General features: G+C 45.2%; 1 protein-coding gene across 3 annotated transcripts in view; it reads right to left on the minus strand.

Moving 5' to 3' along the window:
• Positions 1-23,132, minus strand: part of garre1 (granule associated Rac and RHOG effector 1) — a 48,777-nt gene extending 25,645 nt beyond the window's left edge. The window contains exon 1 of one of the 3 annotated variants that reach the window (XM_017465748.3): positions 23,047-23,132. The gene's annotated coding sequence lies outside the window, so the exon portion shown is untranslated. The other 2 variants (XM_017465749.3, XM_017465747.2) reach the window with 2 other exon arrangements.
• Between the last annotated feature and the right edge of the window lie 773 nt (positions 23,133-23,905).

Raw genomic sequence — 23,905 nt, forward strand, 5'->3', positions numbered from 1 at the left:
GTCTGGGCTTTCTTTTGTATACACTGTCACGCCTTTCATTTATTTTTTTTAATACACGCGTCATCCTTTAAATCCTTTTAATTTTGGTAAAGTGAAAACTAGGCCTGGGTGATGTGATGAATTATTTCACAATACACATTTCTGAGATAAGCACGCTTGGTTTCCAGCTTCCTGTCCAAAGCATTTGGGCGTGGCCTAATACTCTAATAAGCACACTGGACTGCAATCTTCCTGTCCAAAGTGTTCGGGCGTGGCCTAATATTCTAATAAGCACACTGGACTGCAATCTTCCTGTCCAAAGTATTTGGGCGTGGCCTAATATTCTAATAAGCACACTGGACTGCAATCTTCCTGTCCAAAGTGTTTGGGCGTGGCCTAATATTCTAATAAGCACACTGGACTGCAATCTTCCTGTCCAAAGTGTTTGGGCGTGGCCTAATATTCTAATAAGCACACTGGACTGCAATCTTCCTGTCCAAAGTGTTTGGGCGTGGCCTAATATTCTAATAAGCACACTGGACTGCAATCTTCCTGTCCAAAGTATTTGGGCGTGGCCTAACATTCTAATAAGCACACTGGACTGCAATCTTCCTGTCCAAAGTATTTGGGCGTGGCCTAATATTCTAATAAGCACACTGGACTGCAATCTTCCTGTCCAAAGTGTTTGGGCGTGGCCTAAAAGTCTAAGAAGCACACTGGATTGCAATACAAACCTATATTATACTATAAAGCACCAAACCTCAGGACAGGATATAATGGATATAACTCCCCAGCAGTAGAACGATCACAGACGACTAACTAGGTTAGCTTTGTCTTGCTAGTCAATCGGTTTGAGCCTGTTCAAGAGCGAACACAGTTCTGAAGAAAGCCTAATCAGCAGGACAGCCTCGTAACTGGTTAACGCTTACGCCAGGATACGACCAAACATTTTACATAGAACTCGGGGAAACAAACACTAAAAAGTCAGCAGTTATTAATACACCTACGGCGCATTGTTCCCACAGAACGAACAGTACCCTCAGTGGAAAAACAAAACGATTCATTACTGCTACTGCTAGGGAAATATGGACACCCAACCCCTGCTTGGAAAACTCACTGCCGGGTGTGTTATGATGTGATACACATGGCTACTGCTGGCTGAAGATGAAGCTGGACAGAGAAACCGAAGGGGGAAAAAAATAATCCACTCTTTTCCTGAGGATGTGTCTGGTTGACTTCGCCCCTCCGGCTCATCCTCGTTACACCGCGCTAACATTCCTGTGCGCCACATAGTTTGTTCCACTGATTTCCAAACCTCGCTTCCTTTGACAAAAAGTGTGTACGTGTGAACGTGTAACAAATAGAACGAGAGACACAAAGTCGTATTAAATAAACACTGAAGGGTTTCATCATGTGCTGGAGGTCCCATGGGTTTCCACAGCTTGTCTCCGTGTGTGTGTGTGTGTGTGTGTGTGATTAGGGTGGAGGTGACGACAAAGAGCAATCTCCCTTCCAACCCCAGCGCAAACAGATTCATGTGTTTACCCGGCCTGGCCATTGTGTCACCTCAGCTACAGCGTGTCGAGAGGCTCTTTGGTGAACTCCTCTCCCTCCTCAAAAGCAAACGTCCCCACCACCTCACCGCGTTCAAAAGGCGAAGAGAGAAAATGAGTGATGGGGGTCGATTTGAAGGCTTTTAAACAAAAGTTCCTGGTTGTAAATCTGACGGATTAACAGCCAACCCGATCGTGCCAGCAGGCCCAGCGAAAGAGGCCTAGAAAGCTTCTTTATGAAGACCTGAACTGACAGGAGCAACTCGGATTCTTCTGAAGAAAAAGATCCGATTGAGAAACTCAGAAGCGCATCTGGAAAAATAAGGACGTCTCGTGATGATCGCTTATGTGTGCCGAAGGGCTCGGGTTTAAAAACGATCGACGTGCTGTAATCGATTGCGAAAAAGGCGACAGAATTAAAGAGAACCAGGATGCGTGTGAATTACACAGCCAAGTAAGGGTCCGGGGCGGCAATGTGCATCGCAAAACAGCGGCTTGTATACGTCAAAGCACTGAATATGTACTGAAATATAAATAAATAAATAAATAAATAAATAAATAAATAAATAACACCAAAACACAACTAATGACTAACGTGTGACGGTGTGCATCGTGGAAACGTGCTATTAATGATGCATGTAATGCAGCCGCACGGTTCGTACGCCGGACGTGCCACAAGTACAAATATATAGAGCGCACGCTGGTCACGCTCTTTCGGGGACGTTATACGGTTACATGAGCACATTACTGGTTCAAAAAGAGCTCTTCGTTAGCTTATAAAACACCAAACTCTGCAGAATCCGGGCACTTTAACCGACTTTGGAGCTCCGTTTCTGCTACAGAGTTCATTACAGTTCACTTGACCTTTTTCCTCAGGTCAGATTCTTTGTTTCTTCAATCAAATTTTGGGGAGAATTCATAAAACTTCTCATTGTTTACGATTCAGTCTGTTCAGTCATCACTTTTCATCGAATTTTGTTCCAAATATTCTGAGGATTGAAACTGAACTGAATCGTGAGTCGAATCGTGACCGGAGTGACACCCCTACTGATTAATTATACATCTGACGTCGGATTACGAGATATCTATGACAAAACTGGCCATTGTGTGTAAACACTTCACTTGTGTGTGTGTGTGTGTGTGTGTGTGTGTGTGTGTGTGTGTAAACCCTGTCACTGGAGTAGGTATGGTTACACGAGCTGGCGTATTTAAAGGACAATAGTGCAATCAATATTGATGCGACTGGCTGCACTTTCATTGTCGCGGTGCAGAGAGAATTAGTGCCAGCACCCAAACAAACTGCTCCGAGAGAGCCAGAGAGAGAGAGAGAGAGAGAGAGAAAGAGGGGAAGCAAGACATTAGGTGCGTTCCCTTTATAAATCTTAAGCAGTTTTCTCAGCAAAAGGACATATGAATCATTGTGCATTTTTCCACCAACTTCTGCTGAGTCGGCTAAAAAGGAACATGATGATGTGATCAAAACGGCACGAGCTAAACGCTGTAAAACCTCCCTCACTACCTACTTATTTACTTACTCAAAAACAACTATTAACAGACTACGCTGAGGAGCACCGAGGGGAAATAGTCGCTCGTACAATGCATCAGAAGACGCGTGAAGATTCTGCACCGGTGGAAGAAACGCGAGAACTGATCGTTAAAACACAAATCATATCGACTTTCTAAAGAAGACGGAGGGAGAAAGGGAGAGAGGAAAAGACAGAGGGGAGAGAGTGAGGAAAAGAATAAAAGAAGGCGATCAGTAGAGAGGAAGAGAGAGAGAGAATAGAGAGGGGGGAAAAAAGAGAGATGCAGAGAAGGAGAGAGGAAAAGAATGAAAGGCGAAGGAGAGAAGGAGATCAGTAGAGAGGGAGTGAGGAAAAGACTGAGAGAAGGAGTGAGGAAAAGAATAAAAGAAGGAGGGACGGAGATCAGTAGAGAATAGAAAGGGAGAAGAGGAGAGAATGGGAGAGGAAAAGGATAAAATACGGAGGGATGGAGATCAGTAGAGAATAGAAAGGGAGAAGAGGAGAGAATGAGAGAGGGAGAGAATGAAAGAGGAAAAGATTGAGAGAAGGAGTGAGGAAAAGAATAGAAGAAGGAGAGAAGGAGATCAGCAGAGAATAGAGAGGGAGAGAATGAGAGAGGGAGAGAATGAGAGAGGGAGTGAGGAGAAGAATAAAAGAAGGAGAGAAGGAGATCAGCAGAGAATAGAGAGGGAGAGAATGAGAGAGGGAGAGAATGAGTGAGGAGAAGAATAAAAGGAGAGAATGAGAGAAGGAGAGATGTCCTCTACGAAGTTAAGTAGTAAGGAACGTTCGCAGCGAGAAGTCGAAGCAGCGGTTTCTTTTCTAAGTGTTGACAGTTGGGAACACTTTGGGTTTTACGAGGCTGAGGATAAAGAAAAGAGAAATAAACAACACTCGACAAGACATTTGTCATTTGCACGCCCTGTTACAGTCCGAGTAAACACCATGACATCACCCCGAGCCAACAGCGGGAAAAACCGTTCTGTCGAACACGCGTCCGACTCGGACACGCCGAAAAAACACAAAGACGTTAACCTGAACTAAATTAATCAGAATAATTACTGCCGTGGATCTGCATCTTCTCTTACACGCCTTCAGACACACGCCCATACTGCCGCTCCATGGACCTCGAGCACTGAACACTCACTGATTGTGTACACTATAGTATTTGCGACGCGCGAATTAACGCGATTTGACGTGTTAAATCTGCAGTGTTTCATCAGGCGTAAACGATTCCTCGTTTACGTTAGCGCATCATTCGATCAAGTTTGACCCCGACTTCTCCCCGTTATCGCAGCGCAGTTAGTTACCTAGCTTTCCACGGCTAACTCGAGTATTGAGGAGACGGCGTCCCGCGCTGCTGAACGGCAAGCTTCCAGACGGACGTTAAACCGACGTTGTGTGCACTTATGAACTGTCCTTCCACCGAAGAGAGACGAGTCTAAAGTACCATCTCGTCAAAGGTCCTGATGTCAGCAAAGATGCTAGTGCTGAGACGGCGTCAACGAGCCGGGCTCGTCAAACGAGACTGGTGGAGTGCAGCAGGGGCAAGCCACAGACTGCAGGCCCATCAACATAGTTCAGGACCGGGGGCTTCAAGACATCATTCAGATCGCCCGAACGAGGCGACCCATCATACACGCTACCTTCGAGGGGAACTACCGTTACGAGAACACGTTACGAAAGTGAGGCAGTTGCTGAAGGATTGAAAACCTGCACCACAGACCTCTGGAGAAAAAGTGGAGCCAGAGCCTCCAAAGAAGAAGATGGGATCAGCCAACTGATGGGATCAGCGCCGGAGTCTGATGATGAGGTTCTAGCCACAGGTAAATCTCTAGAGAGGACGTCGCAGGCAGGTGCATACGGTAAGCTGGCCCATATTGCAAAAAAGGTCTACACCTGCCTCGACGGTTCCATGTGAGAGACTGTTCTCTTTGGCGGGCCACATTCTGCAGAAGAAGACGTCAGCTCTACCATCTGAAAATGTGAACAAGCTAGTCTGCCTGAGCAACTGGTTGAAAGAAGAGTAGACTGGTATGATCGGTTGACAGGAGGCATGTTGCACAGATGCACACTGTCTGAAGTAATTATCTTTAACCCAGAATGTCGAGACTGTTCGCTCGGTCTCTTCACAGACATTACGGCATTCCATTTCTAAAACAGGCCTACTTATTGTTGCATTGACGTTACTACGCAAAAATCTTTCACAGGTAAGCTATTTCCGAATTTGTCGCAGACGTTACTCTGTAACGGTTGTTGGTTTCTGCCAAACAAGCCTGCGGGTCATATGGATGCCGGACAAATTTAGAGATTGCTATTGAACACTCGTTAAATAAACACCAATAGTTGATATAACAAATCTGAAGAACCTGTTTCCTTAAACCGGTTTGTCGTGCGTTTATTTATTTACTTACTTATTTGCTTATTAACACTGCATGGAAAGGGACGGTGTGGGTGCAGGTGCCACACCTGTTTAATCAGTTGATCTTGGCTTTCAAAGACTTTCGTAGAGGTGTGGCTTCTGATTGGTTGGAATGAAACCCTGCACCCACACCGACCCTTCCCGGATACGATCGGACACCCCTGGGTTAGACGTATATATAAAACACGGCAATCGCGCTCGGTTCGCTTGTGGTGAGAAAGCAATCCCGATGCACCGACGAACCTGCATAGCAACGCGTGACGGGAACTGCGTACTTCGCTGATGGCTCGCGACATAAGTCGCGGTTTAACTCGGACCAAAGACGACGTACGACGCCTCGCTGAGATTTTAATGTCTGAACAACTTTCACTTAAACCACCAAGGCGTAGAAAGTGTTTACCGAGCACTCTCAATGAGATGGCCTTGAATCGCTCTGTGGAGCATATGAATTTGATCAATTATAGTAACTACAGCTAAAAAGAAAGCCACGATAAGCTCGTGGAGCTGCTGTCTCTCCATCTTGATGGATGACCGCTATGGGCAGAACCCCAGAACATCAACTCACGCACTCTGACCAATGAGAGGACAGTTTACTCACCTTGTGAAAGCGAACCGAGCCAAGGAGAAAATACAACAATATTGTGACAGTTTAAGTTCCCGTTTCCGAACAAAGCACAGATCTACAGGTCTGAAAGCACCCTGAGACTGAGACAAAGGCAGAGACAGAAGACTTGGCCTTGGGCCAGTTTAGCTTAGGGAGCTCTCTAACTAATGTTATCTCCCGGCTGTTCCTTCAGAGAGAAAACCGGCTCGGGTTTCTTCAAGCGTCCTCACTGTTGCCGGTTACAAATAACTCATCGACGCGGTATGTCCGCCAACAGAACTGCCATTTGCTGGGTGTTTTTTGTTTTTTCGCACCATCCTGTATAAACTCTAGAGACTGTTCTGGGTGAAAACACTCGAACCAACCCACCTGCCACCAATCATACCACTGTAAAAGTCACAAGCTCACATTCCGATGTTCGATATGAAAAATGGCGGACGTATAACTGACGCTGCTCTCTTGCCCGTTCTCGCTGCTGCTACATGATTGGCTGATCGGAAAATTGCACGCAAGTTGGGGCGTTCCTAATGAAATCTATATAGACAGGATGTAGGAATACTTTAGCAAAAACATCCTATAGACTCGTGTTACTCTTGTCCAAAGCTGAGAAAGTAAACACTAGACACTTTGGGCGTCGTGTCCGATCGTCTACGTTCGGTGTTTAAACGCGTAAATTAGTTTCGTTTCAATCCTTAAATGCAAATCTACAGAATACGCTTTGATCCGGGGGGTCGGGGGGAGGAGATAAAAAATATCCTCAGAGAAGATGATTGCAAATGAAGTGCTAGAAAAAAAAGCTGCTCACAAGCTAGAACACAATCACTACAGAAGTGTTTCTAACTATTCATTCACTTTTAATAACTGTTTTATTATTCCCGATACTTTTACAGAGAGGGAGAGAGAGAGGGAGGGAGAGAGAGAGAGAGGGAGGGAGAGAGAGAGAGAGAGAGAGAGAGAGCGCTCTGAGCTGCTTTGGCTCTCACAGCCGTCCTGGACATCTGGTGCCAATGAAGCAGAGGAATGTTTTACCTCACAGCCCGTCTGGGAGTCTAGCACAGCTCGCAGAGTTACAGCTAAAACCTGACGGATAGAGCTTAGGGTCGTGCTTCTTTTACACAGTGTAAGACATCATGTTACAAATGTTTTGCACAGCTAACTCCAAGTCACTGAGAGTGCATTTTAATGTGGTCCTATTTAAACAACATTTATACACAAATCTACTGTTTAAAAAAAAAAAACAAAAAAAAAAAAACACTCGATTAAGTCAGTTTAGGCCACGAAAAACGTAAACGTGGAAGAAAACGTAAACTGTTGTGCTATAGCGTGACCATCAGGACGACTGGGCCCGTCTCGCTTGCCTGGGTTCGGTCACAGAGACCAAAGTTGCAGCCCAAATCGCATACTTGTGCGCTATTCTACGCCATTTCGTAGTACAAATATTGCGCCCTTTAGCAGAAATAATTTCTCGTAGGCGTTTTGCATAATTATCCACCAGTCTCTGATATCGGCTTGCTGGGATTTTTGACCACTCTTCCATGTAATATTCTTTCAGTTGGGTTTTTCTTGCGTGTACTGCCTGGTTCAAAACCCAATGCAACATTTCAATGGGATTCATATCCGGGCTTTTACTAGGCCATTCTTTAACTCTCCGTTTCTGCTTTCTGACCAATCGCCTGGTGGATTTGCTAGTGCGCTTGAAAAGGTCCACTTTCGTTCAACTTCAGCTTTTGGACAGACGATCTCACGTTATCTTCAAGCACTCTTCGATATGATGCAGAATTCAGAGTTGAATCAATGAATGCAAGCTGTCCAGTCCCTGGGACAGTGAAGCAACCTTAAACCATAACATTTCCACCACCACGGTTGGTATGAGGTGCTTCTCCTGAAAAGCGGTCTTTGGTCTGCTCCAAACATGTCTGCTGTTACTCTGGCCAAACAACTCCATCTTTGATTCGTCTGTCCAGAGCACATTATTCTAAAAGGCTTGGTCTTTGACTATATGCTCCTTGGAGCTCATCGTAGTCTTGCAAAGGCTTCTTCCTGGCACGCCTCCCGTGCAGGTCAAATTTGTGCAATCTCTTGCTGATTGTAGACGCGTGCACTTTGACACCAACAGTTGCGAGACTTACTAGCACACCCCTTGATGAAATTCTTGGAGCCTTGAGATGGGCTGTTCTTGGGCTGAACTTGCTGGGATGGTCAGTCCTGGACGAATCGGCAGTCGTTTTAAATCCGCGCCATTTGTAGACGATTTTCTGTACGGTGGAATGATGTATTTCAAATAATTTAGAGATCTTATTACATCCCTTGCCAGACTCATAGGCATCTACAACCTTTTTTCCTGAAGGCCTTACAAATCTGCTTGTCTACCGATTTGTTCACTCCTACAGAAATACACAGAAATGCCGACGTCCTGAATTTCCTATTTACCGTCAACATTACCCGTGCTGAATAATACAGGAGAGAAAAAATAAACCCACACAAACCTGGCCTGCTCCGTCGCCACATACTTCGGTAATTAGATTTTGTTTGAACACACCTGCGATATAAGTAACCAGGAACGCTGATAAGATCTGACTAACAGACAATACATGTTCGGCTGAATTCCACACGGTTTTCAATCTGATCTGAGATTATTAAGCAGGCAGACAGACCGCGTATCCCCGGTGCGACTGTAAAATTAACCGAAATGGGCTTCACGCTGATTTTACAAACAGCGTAATGAGTCAACGTGTCGTTTATGAAGCAGCGTTTAAAAAGGCGTCTGAAACAGAAGCAGAAACGAGCTGAGAACTAAAAACCAGACCTGTTGGACAAAGTGTGTGTGTGTGTGTGAGAGAGAGCGCAGTTGTTCAGCTCCGTGTGAGTATTTATGGACATTCCTAATGTGGCGAGGGCAGAGGTCACGCTCAGCAGTCGCTCAAGTGGCAGTAAGCAACTGTGTCGTCTACTGGAGTGGAGAATGGCACGCACACACACACACACACTTTGTTAACACACGAGTGGCAGCTGATACGACTGAACGTAAGAGAAGTGGTTCACTTCAGAAATAAAAGACAACACAAAGCGTAAAACTTCATGAGCCGCACGTTTCATGATCACGGACCTTCAATAATCCTGATCTGAATTTACCTCGGCGAGGCTGCGTCTCGGCAGCGGGCCCAAAGTGAACGTGGCTCATGTTTCAGACTCGCACGCCGTGTTATAGGTCTGTGAGGGAACGCCGCTCCGACTCCTGCGGTCAAACAACTCGACTGGTGTTTAACAGAGACAGAAGACAATATTACCCCTTCTGTTCCACACACACACACACACACACACACACACAGGTACGAGAACAGTACCCGAATCATAATAAGTACAAGAGATTGGATTCATGAGCTGAAGCCTCAACACTGCACTTTCCACTAGTTTCTGTAACAAAAAAAAGATTCAGTTCACAGGAGCTATTCGCTCACTTCCTCTAATCACATGACAGGATATTTAAGATTGGTTGGTTTGTTTGTTTGTTTTAATCTTGATATTGTAAGCTTGATTTATTAATCTTGACTTCACAAGTATTGTGAATGTTTTTTTTTTTTTTTTTAAGCAGCCGATTTGATCATACTTTGGTACTGAACATTTAAAATATAAATTTATTTGATTCATTTATCAGTAGAATGTTTTGCAAATATTATTAGAATTTATTGAAATTATCCGAATACATTTATTTATTTATTTTAAACTTTTTCCCGTTTGTGATTTACTTTTATAGACATCATGTTTTTTTTCTTCCGTGGCAGTTTGTTCTAGCAAACACCGGCACCGAAATCTTGCACATCAAGTAAACACCACCATTCCCACGGTGAAACTTGGTGGTGGCAGCATGGTGATGGTGGCAGAATGGGGGTGAAACATGGTGGGGGTGAAGCATGGTGGTGGTGGCAGAATGGGGGTGAAACTTGGTGGTGGCAGCATGGTGATGGTGGCAGAATGGGGGTGAAACATGGTGGGGGTGAAGCATGGTGGTGGTGGCAGAATGGGGGTGAAACATGGTGGTGGAAGCATGGCGGTGGTGGCAGAATGGGGGTGAAACATGGTGGTGGCAGCATGGTGGTGGTGGCAGAATGGGGGTGAAACACGGTGGGGGTGAAGCATGGTGGTGGTGGAAGCATGGTGGTGGTGGCAGAATGGGGTGAAACATGGTGGTGGCAGCATGGTGATGGTGGCAGCATGGGGGTGAAACACGGTGGGGGTGAAGCATGGTGGTGGTGGAAGCATGGGGGTGAAACACGGTGGGGGTGAAGCATGGTGGTGGTGGAAGCATGGTGGTGGTGGTGAAGCCTGGTGGTCGTGGCAGCATGGTGGTGGCAGCATAGGGGTGGTGGTGAAGCATGGTGGTCGTGGCAGCATGATGGTGGTGAAGCATGGTGGCGACAGCATCATGCTTAAGAGCTGCTTTTCTTCAACCAGAACCAGGTATTTTATCAAGGTGGAGGGAATCATGAACAGCTACAGATACCAGTCGATTTCAGTCCAAACCCTTACGGTGTCTGAAGACTTTTCAGCACGACACTGACCCAAAGCAGACGTCCACATCAACAAAAGGAACACAGCTTAACCAAAAGATCATCAAGAAAGACGGGGATAATACTGCCAAGTCAAGACGTGCCACGCCGACCCGAAAAGCCCGAGTGGTGTAACAACATCTACACGTGCTTCCACAAAGTATTAGTTTACACGTGTGCACAACTATGCAATTCAATTATTTTCCCCCCTCGGTTTCTTATTTATTTATTTATTTCAGTCCTATACTTTGTAGTTGCACATTAAAAGGTGGGTAAAGATCTGACATGATGAATTTGTTGCATCGCTCACCCCTGATTCCTTCCTCACGCCTTTCCCGGGTGCACACGTTGGTGCTTTCTATTTTAAAGTCAGTATTTAAAACGCTATGCAGACGTCGGTTAATTTCATTTCCTCAAAAGAGCGATTCTTCACAAGTCTGGTCTCCTCTAGGGATGTCGCCGTTAGCCGTGGTTACTGATCAATACTTGCCCTCACGCTGGCTTTTACAAAACCGCGATTAAAATGAATCTCACTTTTTTTTTTACTTTTCGCTCAACATGCAAGTTTTCCTCTTAATCACTCTCTCTCTCTCGCCCGGTCTCTTTCAGCTAATAACCAGAACGTGATAAATACTGACAGTGTAACGGATCTTTAAGTCTTTCTAAGAAAGAACAACCACCAGGGTATCTGATTTATTGTTAAATCCTGTGGTATTTGGATGTGGAAAAATAACAGACGTTCGTACTGTAAGAACCTGTACTATAGTTTTTCATTATTTATTTATTTTTTTAACCACCAGCTTGTGCATTTTAATTTAAATTTTATTTTTACGACATGATCATACTGTGAAATCTTGGTAGAATTTCCACCATTTACTTCCTAGGTTTAAACAGCTTTTCTCACGTAGCGCTGCATCTATAAACCAGCCGCCGTAGCTTACGTGCTTCGTCCTACCATCTACGTACTTAATAAACAGTCGGCAAATCTGTACGACTGCGAGCCTGGAAGTTGCTTCGTCCGAACACGCCGTGCACCGACGTCCGCACGCCTGACGCCGAATGCGCACGCTTCAGACCGACAACACGACTTCGCCAAATGGCTAAACTTCCAAGATTTCCGCAAGTCAGCAATACAACTGTCTGAGCTTCTCTAGGGAAATTTCACATGCAAACAGAGCAGGCGAGCAGACAGGCGGAGGACACGTTACCTTGGAAACCGAATAAGAAAAAGCGCTGCCCTCTCTACTTTAAACACACACACACACACACACACACACACACAGAGAGCAGCCTAACCACGGGATCCCGTAATCCGGCTATGAGAACACATTTCTTCTGACTGGAGTAAAAAGAAACAACAACTTAAAATAAATAAACAAACAAACAAACAAACAAACACAAGTTTCCATAGTTCCTGCCAATTACAAAACTCCCGTCTGATTCACGTCGGAAAACGGTTCCCTTTCCGTGTCTTTGGTGGCCTCGCAAGCATGAGTAACACACCGCACGTTACGGACTCCACATGAACTCGCTGATGCTCTACGACACAGTATAAACCTGCGTGAGAGTTCAATTACGAATAAACGTTAACAGCACGTTTGCCGACAGGAACCAGGCCTCCGTGTTGCGATACGGTTAGCGCACAGATTTCCATTCTTCTCATCTCAAATCTGATTGGTTTACAGTAGCCTACCGCTCCTTATAGAAACGTTATCGTTTCTATAGTAACGGCTAATTCACAGGGACGCTCTACACAACTCGAGACGGCATTTAATGACGGAAAACGTATCATCGGTGAGATGGTGAAGTCTGACGTAAGGACACGTTTGTGAAAGTTTTTTTTGTTTTTTGTTAAAAGGGAGGAATCTCCAGTGTCGGCGCTTTGTAACAGGAAGTCATCAGGACTTGGTTAAATGGTTAAGAAAGCACAATGAAACATTCTTTAATAAAAGTAGAAATTGTAAATGTAGTCGTTGTACTCTTCAGAGAGCCCTGTTGAGTATAATGGATATGTTTAAATGAAGAACTGGTACGATGATGATGATGATGATGATAATAATAATAATAATAGAGCTATTTATAGAAAGATCAGAAAGCTACTCTCTTTTAGAAGTTAAAAACGTCATATTTGCATAGCACATGCAGTTTTCTGACTGAAATGACGAGAGACTGAACAAGCACCCGAGTGTCCTGCATGAATGGAAATGGACGAATCGTTCTGATGTTGTCATGGAGAAGTCGACATGAGCGTGTCAGATTAGCAATGTAAGAGGAAAAGGACAGTTGACTGTCTATGGTCACCCCAAGGTTGCATGCAGTAACCGAAGGTGGGATCAGAGAGTTGTCCAGGGAGATCACAAGATCCTGACATGGTGATGAATCACCTGGGATGACCAGCAGTTGGGATTACGTTTCAGCTGATGAGCTGAAATCAATGATGAGATGTCTGTCATACATGCTGAGATCTGAGTAGAAACGAGAGGATCTGAGGGAGGGAAGGAGAGGATGAGTTGAGCGTCATCTGTATAGCAGTGGTATGAGACCCCATGTGAGGATATGACCTCACCAAGAGATCGGGTATATAGGGAGAACAGAAGAGGACCACGTACTGAGCCTTGAGGGATACCAGTGGAGAATCTGTAGGGAGCAGATGTGGAGAAGCAAACCACTACCATGCTGCACCACAAATTCCAAGACTCATGAGGGTGGGCAAGAGAGTCTTGTGGTTGACCATGTCAGACGCTGCTGAAGGTCAAGGAGGATGAGGACTGATAACAGTTTGACTGATTTAGCAGCATGTATCTTCTCCTTGGCAACCAAACGGGCGGTCTCTGTGGAATGTGCCGCTTTGAAGCCGGACTGGTTAGTATCTTGGAGGTTGTTCTGTGAGAGGTATAGAGACAGTTGATTGGAGACAGTGCATTCAAGGGTTTTTAGAAAGAAAAGATGATATCGGTCGGTAGTTGCCGATGTCAGAATGATCCAGAGTGGGTTCTTCAGGATAGGAATAACCCTTGCTCTCTTGAATGTAGTTGGTACATGACCAGAGGTTATGGAGCCATTGTTAGTCATGATGAAGGGGAGGAGGTCATGTGAGATGGTCTGGAGCATTGTGGAAGGGATTGGAACCAATGGGCAGGTGGTAGGATTGCAGAACAAGATGACCTGCAGGATCTCTTCTGTTGCTAGATTAGAAAAATGAGCCAGTGAAGGAGAAGAGGAATCCTCAGTGGGTAGTGTCGGAGTCGGGGTAGAAGTGAAAGTCTTCGGCAGTCAGGAAGGACGGAGCAGGAGGAGTCGGTGGGTTGAGTAGTGCAGAAAAGTTGAAGAGCTTGCGAGGGTCTTGTGCAGAAGTTTCCAGCATTTCCTTGTAGAAGGCGGTCTTAGCAGAAGTCACTTTAGATGAGAACTTGGACAGGAGAGCACAGTAAGAGGCGAGATCCGTGTCGAGTTTTTCTCTGATGTTCTTAGTTCTCTCCGATCGCTGCCTAACAAATCCGACAGCCAAGGAAAGGGGTAAGAAATCTTCCTGGGCTTAGAGGATAGAGGGCAGAGGAGGTCCATGGATGAGGAAAGTGAGGAGAGGAACGTGTCTGTTGTTAGAGAAGATTAGATCTACTCTGAGCAGATGAAATAAAGACTGGTGCAACCCTGCTGATGAGGAGGTAGTCTGTCTTCACTGGAGCTTTGGAGGCAGAAAATCAAGAGAATACGTGCTGCTTGTGAGACTTTACACTCTCTCTGTCTCTCTCTTTTTCCCCAAGCCATGTGACCAGCAATATCGCGAGCGGGGAAACTCACTGAACGTTCCTCGTGGAAATCAGTGACAAGAAGTGTGTGTGGTCCAAAACATCCCTGTAAACACGTCCTGGAGCTGAACATATCATCATCAAATACAACTTCATCATGCAACACACACACACACACACACACACACACACACACACACACACACACAAAGACAAAACCGTGTTACAGTGAAGAATCACAACACATGGAGTGGTGCTGCTGCTGATGTTTAAATCCACATCACGATGCGACTCTCAGGGGCTTCACGATCGGCTGCTTCTGTGCACAAGATGACCGTTGTCTCTTCAGCTGTTCGTGAGCGCGAGTGTGTATTTCTCTCAAATCTGAGCATTCACACAATGCACGTTATGCCCGGTATATAATCCTTCACTGAGCAAAACTATCAGCAGATGCTGCTGAACAACAGATAAAAAGATCCAAATAAGCCTCTAACAAATTACACGGATCATTATGACAATGACGATGATGAATATTATTATTATTATTATTATTATTATTATTATTACACGGCTCAAACTGCAGCCACTGTGGTCGCATGTGCTCCCGAAATTCAATCCGTGCATGTGTGCGGGTGAAAATAATTGTTGTGGTGCGAGCGGTTTTCATTTCTCTACAAAGCGTTTGCTAATTACTGCACAGTATGTTCCTGCTGTGAGCTGATACAGTGACGGGATCTTTCTGTCAGCGGTGGGCAGGACCAGCCGGCATGACTGTAGCATCAAATATGATTGGCGGTCATTTTTTTAGAAATCAGCTCTGATTGGCTGGCTGCCACTGTAGTGAAACTTAGTGACGTTACCTGGTCTTACACGAGAGACACGATGTCATCCCCGGACCCTCTGCGTACGAGGCATTTATTTTTCCATTTCCTGATAAGTGTTTTGGCACGGGTTTACCTCCATACAGAGGTTGCAGGTATCACTGTGTTTGGCACGGAATCCACACGTTTTAAGCACGAGTGGTGTTTTGAAATAAAAGAAATATATAAATAAAAGAAGTATATAGAAATAAATTGCAGCTGTGGTGCTCCTTTATCGTCGGTGTGTGTTCCTGACTTTTTCAAAGTTACTACCAAGTAAAAAAAAAGTTCATTTCAAGCCTTGTTATTAATATTTAGAGATGGCATGATAATTTCCAACAATAAAATGCAAACGGTATTTTTTTTCCCCCTTTAAAAGTTACTGAGCTGTAAAATGAGATTTTTCACTTTTTTTGGGGGGGGGGGGGGGGGGGGGCAAATGGACTTCAGAAAAATACAGAAAAAATGCATTACAGGATCGGACTAAACTTATTTTATCCCCCAATAGACAATTATTATTATCATTATAATTATTATTGCTATTTATCGTTTTGTTACTCGGTATTGAGGACATGGGTCACGTGTGTGTTTGTCTTCGGCTGAAACAGATCCGAGAGCGACCCGAGGCGACGGTGTTCTCTTATGTAAGAGACATAAGCACATTTGCAAAAGGTGAAGCTTTATCCTGAGGGAAAGAAGGATCCAATCCCATAACACCTGCTCCACAATGACATCAGACTGAGAGAGAGAGAGAGAAAGAGAGACAGACAAAGAGAGAGAGACAGACAGAGAGAGAGAGACACAGAAAGACAGAGAGAAAGAGAAAGAGACAGAGAGAGAGAGAGACAGACAGAGAGACAGGGAGAGAGAGAGACAGACAGAGAGAGACACAGAAAGACAGAGAGAAACAGAAAGAGACAGAGAGAGAGAGAGAGACAGAGAAAGAGAGCGCGAGAGATGGGATTATAAACAATATCAGTGGTGTTTATTAACATCGTGCATTAATCCACGTCCACTAACATCGTCCTCGCTCATCTGAGCTCTGGACCATGTAGTGTACGTTTCTGACAGCGCTCGACTTGCTCCAGCTTTCACCAAACACAAGACAAACCTCGTCCACGTTGTACCAACAAACGGTCCCAACTTCTCCGCTAAGGAAATAATCCTAAGCATCCAGACCGCGAGAGGCTTTTACCGCATCTCTCGCGTAGACGCACTCGGTATCAGCCGAGTGATAACGGTACCACTTCCTTCGTATTTAAAGAGTCCGATAACACCGCTTCATCCTTTATTTTCAGTTTCTGTCAACACGTTCCCTCTTCACTTTTAGCTAGACCTAAAAAAAAGCGCGCGCCGGTCGTGTTGTTCGGACGGGTCTGGGGTTCCCGGCGCTACTAGAAACGCTTCAGGGCCAGACATGCGCAGTAGCACTGTAACTGGTTCGTTATCGTTTATGCCCGTGAAATGGTCTGTACACTGCCGAAAGTGGTCCATCTTTCAGCACCTAAACATGGCGACACGAGCGGTGTGAGAAAGTTCTGAGAAAGCGGTGTGAGAAAGGTCTCAACTGTTCGGTCGGAAATAAAAAAGGTCAGACAAAATCACGCTACAGTACAAGGGAATTTTTCCAACCAGTCCATCAGCGCGACGGATAATGATTTACTGTAACGCGAACCTCCGCTTAACACGCCCGCTACACTCGCAGCTTACGAGCTCCGAGTGGGACTCGTACGATCGAGTCAGAAACTCAAGCTCTCCCAAAGACTCCCGTGAGGAGAAAAGGTCGCTCGGGTTGTTGGGAGGAGGAAATCATTTCACATCGGAACAAATCCCAAAGAATGTGGAGGCCTCCTGCACCAACCACAAACACACAAACAGGTACAAACTCGGGTAATAAGATGACTCATATACTCCACTTCAAAGGCGGGAAGAAGAAACAAAACAAAACAAAGGAAACATGAAACAAGAGACAGCGCAGCTTTACTAATCGGGCTTGTTACAACATACCACTACACTTTGATAAAGAGAGAGAGAGAGACAGAGAGAGAGACAGAGAGAGAGAGAGAGAGAGAGAGAGAGAGAGAGAGAGAGGGAGACAGAGAGAGAGACAGAGAGAGAGACAGAGAGAGAGAGACAGAGAGAGAGAGACAGAGAGAGAGAGAGAGGGAGACAGACAGAGAGAGAGAGAGACAGAGAGAGAGAGACAGAGAGAGAGAGAGAGAGAGAGACAAAGGGAGACAGCGAGAGAGAGAAAAAGATAGAGAGAGTGAGTGAGAGAGACACAGAGAGAGAGCGAGAGAGACACAGAGACAGAGGGAGACAGAAAGAGCTAGAGAAAGAGAGACACAGACACAGAGCGAGAGAGACACACACAGAGACAGAGGGAGACAGAGAGAGACAGAAAGAGCTAGAGAAAGAGACACAGAGCGAGAGAGAGAGACACAGAGACAGAGGGAGACAGAGAGAGACAGAAAGAGCTAGAGAAAGAGACACAGAGCGAGAGAGAGAGACACAGACACAGAGGGAGACAGAGAGAGACAGAAAGAGCTAGAGAAAGAGAGACACAGAGCGAGAGAGAGACACACAGAGACAGAGGGAGACAGAGAGAGACAGAAAGAGCTAGAGAAAGAGAGACACAGACACAGAGCGAGAGAGAGAGACACAGAGACAGAGGGAGACAGAGAGAGACAGAGAGAGCTAGAGAGACACAGAGCGAGAGAGAGACACACAGACACAGAGGGAGACAGAGAGAGACAGAAAGAGCTAGAGAAAGAGACACAGAGCGAGAGAGAGAGACACAGAGACAGAGGGAGACAGAGAGAGACAGAAAGAGCTAGAGAAAGAGAGACACAGACACCGAGTGAGAGAGAGACACACAGAGACAGAGGGAGACAGAGAGAGACAGAAAGAGCTAGAGAAAGAGAGACACAGACACAGAGCGAGAGAGAGACACACAGAGAGACACAGAGAGAGCGAGAGAGACATAGAGACAGAGGGAGACAGAGAGACAGAAAGAGCTAGAGAAAGAGAGACACAGACACAGAGCGAGAGAGAGAGACACACAGAGAGAGACACAGAGAGAGAGCGAGAGAGACAGAGACAGAGGGAGACAGAGAGACAGAAAGAGCTAGAGAAAGAGAGAGACAGACACAGAGCAAGAGAGAGACACACAGAGACAGAGGGAGACAGAGAGAGACAGAACGAGCTAGAGAAAGAGAGACAGACAGAGAGAGAGACACACACAGAGAGCGAGAGAGACCCAGAGAGAGACAGAATTATTAATACAGGTGGTTGTCATAAGTCATTAATTCATCATCAGGAAGCGCATTATCGAAGTCAGTGTCAGGGTGGACTCGAAGTCTATTATGGGGCGTGAGGCAGGAACACACCCTGTACAGGATGCTGGTCCATCACAGGGTCCCCCCGCACACACACACACACACACACACACACACGGGGCAATTTAACACAACACTGTAATGTTGGAAAATCTCTGTGGTATAAGCGGAAGAACACACTCCAGACACACACACGTGGAGAATTTCCAATAAACTCTGATTTAGGATATTAATGAATACTGGTAACACGACCACTTAATTAATCCGTTGAGGATGACTAATCAGACGGTGCAGCTTCCATCAGGGTGATGATTCAGAAAATAAATGTCTGAATATAGGTCTGCATGAAGCGAAACGAAGAAGATGAAGTGATACCCATACCCCAATATTCTGACAAACCTTTCTGAGAAGACGTCTAGCGGTCTGTAATCGCGTGTTACGACACCACGACTCTTCCATACACGAGTACAGCTGAAAGGCTGCCAACAAACATCGCATACCTGGAGTGAGCGTGCAGTCATACGGACTATAGCTCCAGCTGTGCTGATATTCAGTACAACCGAACGTCGTATATCGCTAGAAACACAAATTGTATTCTAAATACAATTTATACAGGTCTATACATAAAAGATTTACACGGAGTAAGTGAAATATCGAACACAACACGGACAAACGTCCGGCTTATTCGCGCTCCGCTAGCGGAAAAACAGATCCCGAAGAAGCCACGCCCACTTCGCGGCCCTAACCCTAGCTAGCCTACGCTTAAAAACTAGCGAGGTTTCGACGAGGTCTCTTCCTCTACCGTAGTAACCGTTTCAAACTAGGAAGTGGAATTGCACGTGGCGGACGCAGATCAATCCATGATGACGTCGTTCGGTGAGGTGGTCTTCTGTGGTTTACGGAAGGAGTCTCCAGTGTCAGAGGTAAAGCTACAACGGTGCTTTCTGACGTCTTCAAGACGGACGAGCTAACAGTTTGTAACAGTCTTAGCATGACGAAACGCTGGGCTTTTATCTTATTAGAAAGAAAGAAAGAAAGAAAGAAAAAAAGAGAGCGCAAGATAGAAAGTACAACGTGTCGGTCTTTAATAAATAAAAACAGCTGCGGTGCAGGAGGAATAAAGCCTTCGGTGTGGATCTCTTCCCACAGCTGCATGTTTGGAAGTGTTTTATTTATTCCTCACTAACGGTCTAACCGGAATTCTTCTGTTAAGAAACGTCCTGTTTATTCGCCCTCTTTCTAGAACGTCTTTCAGTCCTGACGTCGTATCGTATAAGCGGCTAAATAAAACCACGTGCTCTTCACGGGACGTATTTCAAGAAAGCCTTCGGATCGTTTTTCAAGACCCGCCATCGATTCAGCGTCAAGGCGTGCTTTCCCCCCCCCCCCCCTTTCTTTCATTCCTAAACTGAAGGGACCCAAACAGGAAATACATTCTACATGACCTCAGTGAGAGCAGAGCGAGGCGCTGCCAAACAGCCCCACTTGACAGACTCGGTACGATGCCGCGAGCCTCGGTCTGCTCTCGCTGCTCCAAAAAAAAAAAAAAAGATTCCATGCACCGAGGCCGTGTTTACACTGGTGCGTTTTGGTTATAAAACGGCGTTTTAAAATGAAAACGATCCTCGTCCACACTGGCGTTTCCGCTGCGTTTCAGAAACGATCTCCGTCCACACGACACGACCTAATACGCACGTCACATGACCATTCGTGCACACTGGGCACGTGCGTACAAGTGTAAACAGGAAGTTGGTTGCTAGTATGACTTACGCCGCTTGAAATGAGATTTGTTGGCGAACGCTCTAATCGTAGCTCGCCCCTCGCGCATGTAGCAGCCAGCTACATGACAACGAAGCCAGCAAAGCTTGCGGTTCAGTCTCCGTGTCGTTGCGTATACGATCAAGGTAGCGTAACGGTCATGTGTTAGGAGCTTGACGAATCAGTGAAGGATGCGCAATGATCCAGAAGACCCAATCAGGGGGCGAACGTGGACGGAGCCACGCCTTCTGCGTTTTGGTCTGTTTACACTGAAATGCGAGGCCGGAGTTTTCAAACTAAAACGGGGTCTTCGGCGTTTCCGAAAGTCTCCGTTATTCGAGGGTGGAAAACCTTGTTATTGCTGAACTATGCACGAGGATAACGCAAAAATTGACTAAAGTAACCATCTTTGATATTTATAATATTCAGCATGTTGTGCGTTTCTGTCATGGCGCCGTAGTTCGGGAACCTCTGCATTAAATCTCAGCGACCTCAAATCGGGTCGTCGTTTACATTTCGCCGCCGCGACGTCCGTATCCGTCCTGCGCCGTCCTGCTATCGATTGTTTTCAGACGAGCGTCGCCGCAGCACTCGCTCTCCCGAGACACAAATTTACCAATCGTATAAACGTTTCTCCGCGTAAAAATGTCCCGAGGGATTTTTCAGTTTCTCTCCCTACGCACACGATGCCGATCGCCTGTAAAGCGCGAGGCGCGTTCCTGACACGGCTCATTTGCATGTCACGACGCCCACAAAACTCCATAAAAGGTCACGCGCACAGACAGCTGGGGAAATCAGTCCGGAAAAAAAAAGCTATTTTGACTCGCTTCTATGCCAGTAAATATATTAAATAATAAAATATATTATTACTTTTTAAAGGCTGGGTGTTCGTTTAGAGATTACGGTTCAGCACAGATAGACCGACCCCGTCCTCCGTTTCTTTTATTGTAGCCGATTCGTTTTATTCGTCTAAATTTATGGCTTCGTGCCGGCTCGCTTTCTCTCTTTAACTCCAGTGAAATGAATCGACCGGGTTTTCACGAAACGTTCTCCTCTAGTGCGTCGCTCTTAGTCTCTGACCTACTGAACTAGCCCGAGGGTGTGTTTCTCATCGAGACTTCTGCTGTAAATCTAATAAAAATAAAGCCGACAGTATAAATACCCTGTACGTATACGGGTGCAGTAACGCGTGGAAATTATTCTTGACGAGAATCTCGCGTGAATTTACAGACAAGTAGGTTACGGACAGGTTTTTTCCCCCTGCTGAATAGACAGGATTTTCAGGCATACCGTGAAATATCCCACGGTCGTTTCGTGTCGTGAAAATAACCACCTCGTACATCTTCTACCTGAGAGATCACACGAACGGAAAAACAGAAAGACATTCCGATGAGTTGCGTAAAACCATCCTGGATTTGTGTGAAACGGTGTTGATTTGCGGACTCGTCCCTGCAAAATAAGTACTAAAGATAACTAATAAAGTGCTGAAAAACCCCCACCGAGTCAGTCTGACTCTAAGAGACAGTCTGGCGATCACGTTGCTGATCTGTGAGCAGGTGAGACGATAAAAACCCCACAGACGCCTGGATCTGTTCGAGTTTTATCAGAATGATCTGAAGGAAGTAGTGCACTAAAACTCAGTCAGTCAGGTTTTACCGAAACTCCTCAGCTCTCAGGGCATTACAGCTTTACCAAGCTATTAATTCAGACCCTGCAGTGAGAGTGTGTGTGTGTGTGTGTGAGTGTGTGTGTGAGTGTGTGTGTGTGAGTGTGTGGCAAGCCAGCAGACGATTTAAGAAAGCAGCACCTCTCACCCGAAAGACACACCTGAATCCTAAACACATCATACACAGTATATTAGTATCAAGGGTTACTTACGAGGGCACCTACACAGGGAGCATGGAGATTGAGAATCGAGCCCTAGTCGAATAGCTGAGATGAATAAAGTTAGCACTAACCAAGTTTAGAAGATAATAAACCTACCTGGTCGTTTATTTTCAGGGATTGTGTGGAAGAAATCTCCAGGTGTGTTGCTGCCACTTAGTTTCCAAGCAGCTAACGCGATTAATCGGGTTTAACTAGCTGTCTTAGCAACAACACCGACACTAACCCAAACACTTTAAACGTAACAACACGCCCTGAAATGACCAACACGGTGATTCGTTTCCGTTTTACACCTCTCTCTCTCTCAAAAAAAAACCCCCAAACAAACCGGATGTAAAGAGCTCGCGCAGCTAGCTACATAACCCCCTTTAGCTAACCAGCTAATATGAACTAATGTTACCTCCTCATAGGCGTTCTGATTCTTCGCCCGTATTCCAAACGAAAATCCCGCCTCCTCAACTGTGATTGGATAGTCGCGTCTCGAAGGTCCTGCCCCGATTGGACAACTTCGATCAATATGACCGTTCAGCCAATCCTAGAGCAGTAAACCGGAGTAAGGGTGGGGTGGGTTGTGGAAGGAGGGGGGGATAACGCTGTCTAGCGATAGCAGCAGCAGAGGAGGAGGAGGAGGAGGAGGAGGATTTTCTCGCCAGCTAACATGTTAGCCCCGGTGCCCTTTAGCGACTCCAGTCTTCTTCTTTTTAAACGCACCGAGAACTTATAAAGAAAAACGAAGCCGCGTTTATCCGGTAAGAGTCGGTGTAGGTGGCGCGGTAACTTGACTAAAAGTGGACGTTAATGTGGATTTGATCATCGCATCACTTACCGCTCCATGTTCCCACCCTCCTGGCTGACAGGCGCGCGCGAACACAGCGACTACTAGCGACACGAGAGCGCGCGCGAAGACAGCGACTACCAGCCACACGAGATCGCGCGCTCCACCGGAAGTGCACGGCTTACATTAAAAGACCCACAAGTCCCGGACTTATTATTATTATTATTATTATTATTATTATTATTATTATTATTATTATTATTATTATTGTCCCGATCCTCTTATTATTATTATCATTATTATTATCATTATTATACATTTATATTATTGTAGTCCCGAAACCCTTATTATTATTGTTGTTGTTGCTGTTGTTATTAAATTTTAAAAATTATATTTATTATTGTAGTCCTGCTCCTCCTCTTCTTTTTCCTCTTCCTTTTTAGTTTTTGTTCCTTTTCTTCCTATTGTTATCAATATGTATGTGTATATGTAATATATATATATATATATATATATATATATATATATATATATATATATATATATATATATACATACATACATACAGTGCTCCTCCACTAATATTGGCACCCTTGGTAAATGTGGGCAAAGAAAGCTGTGAAAACCTTTTGATCTTTTGTTTAAAAAATCACAAAAATACTCTTCTGTCATGGATATCAAACAATTGCAAACACAACACAGGTTTATCAAAAAATATATTTGTTAAATATAAGTGTGCAACAATTATTGGCACCCCTATGAATTCATATGAGAAAAATATATTTGAAGTATATTCCCATTGATATTTTAAAAAAAAAATTATTACACCTGGGTGACTAGGAACAGGAAATTGCTCATGACTTCCTGTTTCACACGGTTATAAATATGAAGCAATAAAAATAATGTGGAA

This window comes from Ictalurus punctatus, chromosome 4 (genome assembly GCF_001660625.3).
Source record: "Ictalurus punctatus breed USDA103 chromosome 4, Coco_2.0, whole genome shotgun sequence".
Classification (NCBI taxonomy): domain Eukaryota; kingdom Metazoa; phylum Chordata; class Actinopteri; order Siluriformes; family Ictaluridae; genus Ictalurus; species Ictalurus punctatus.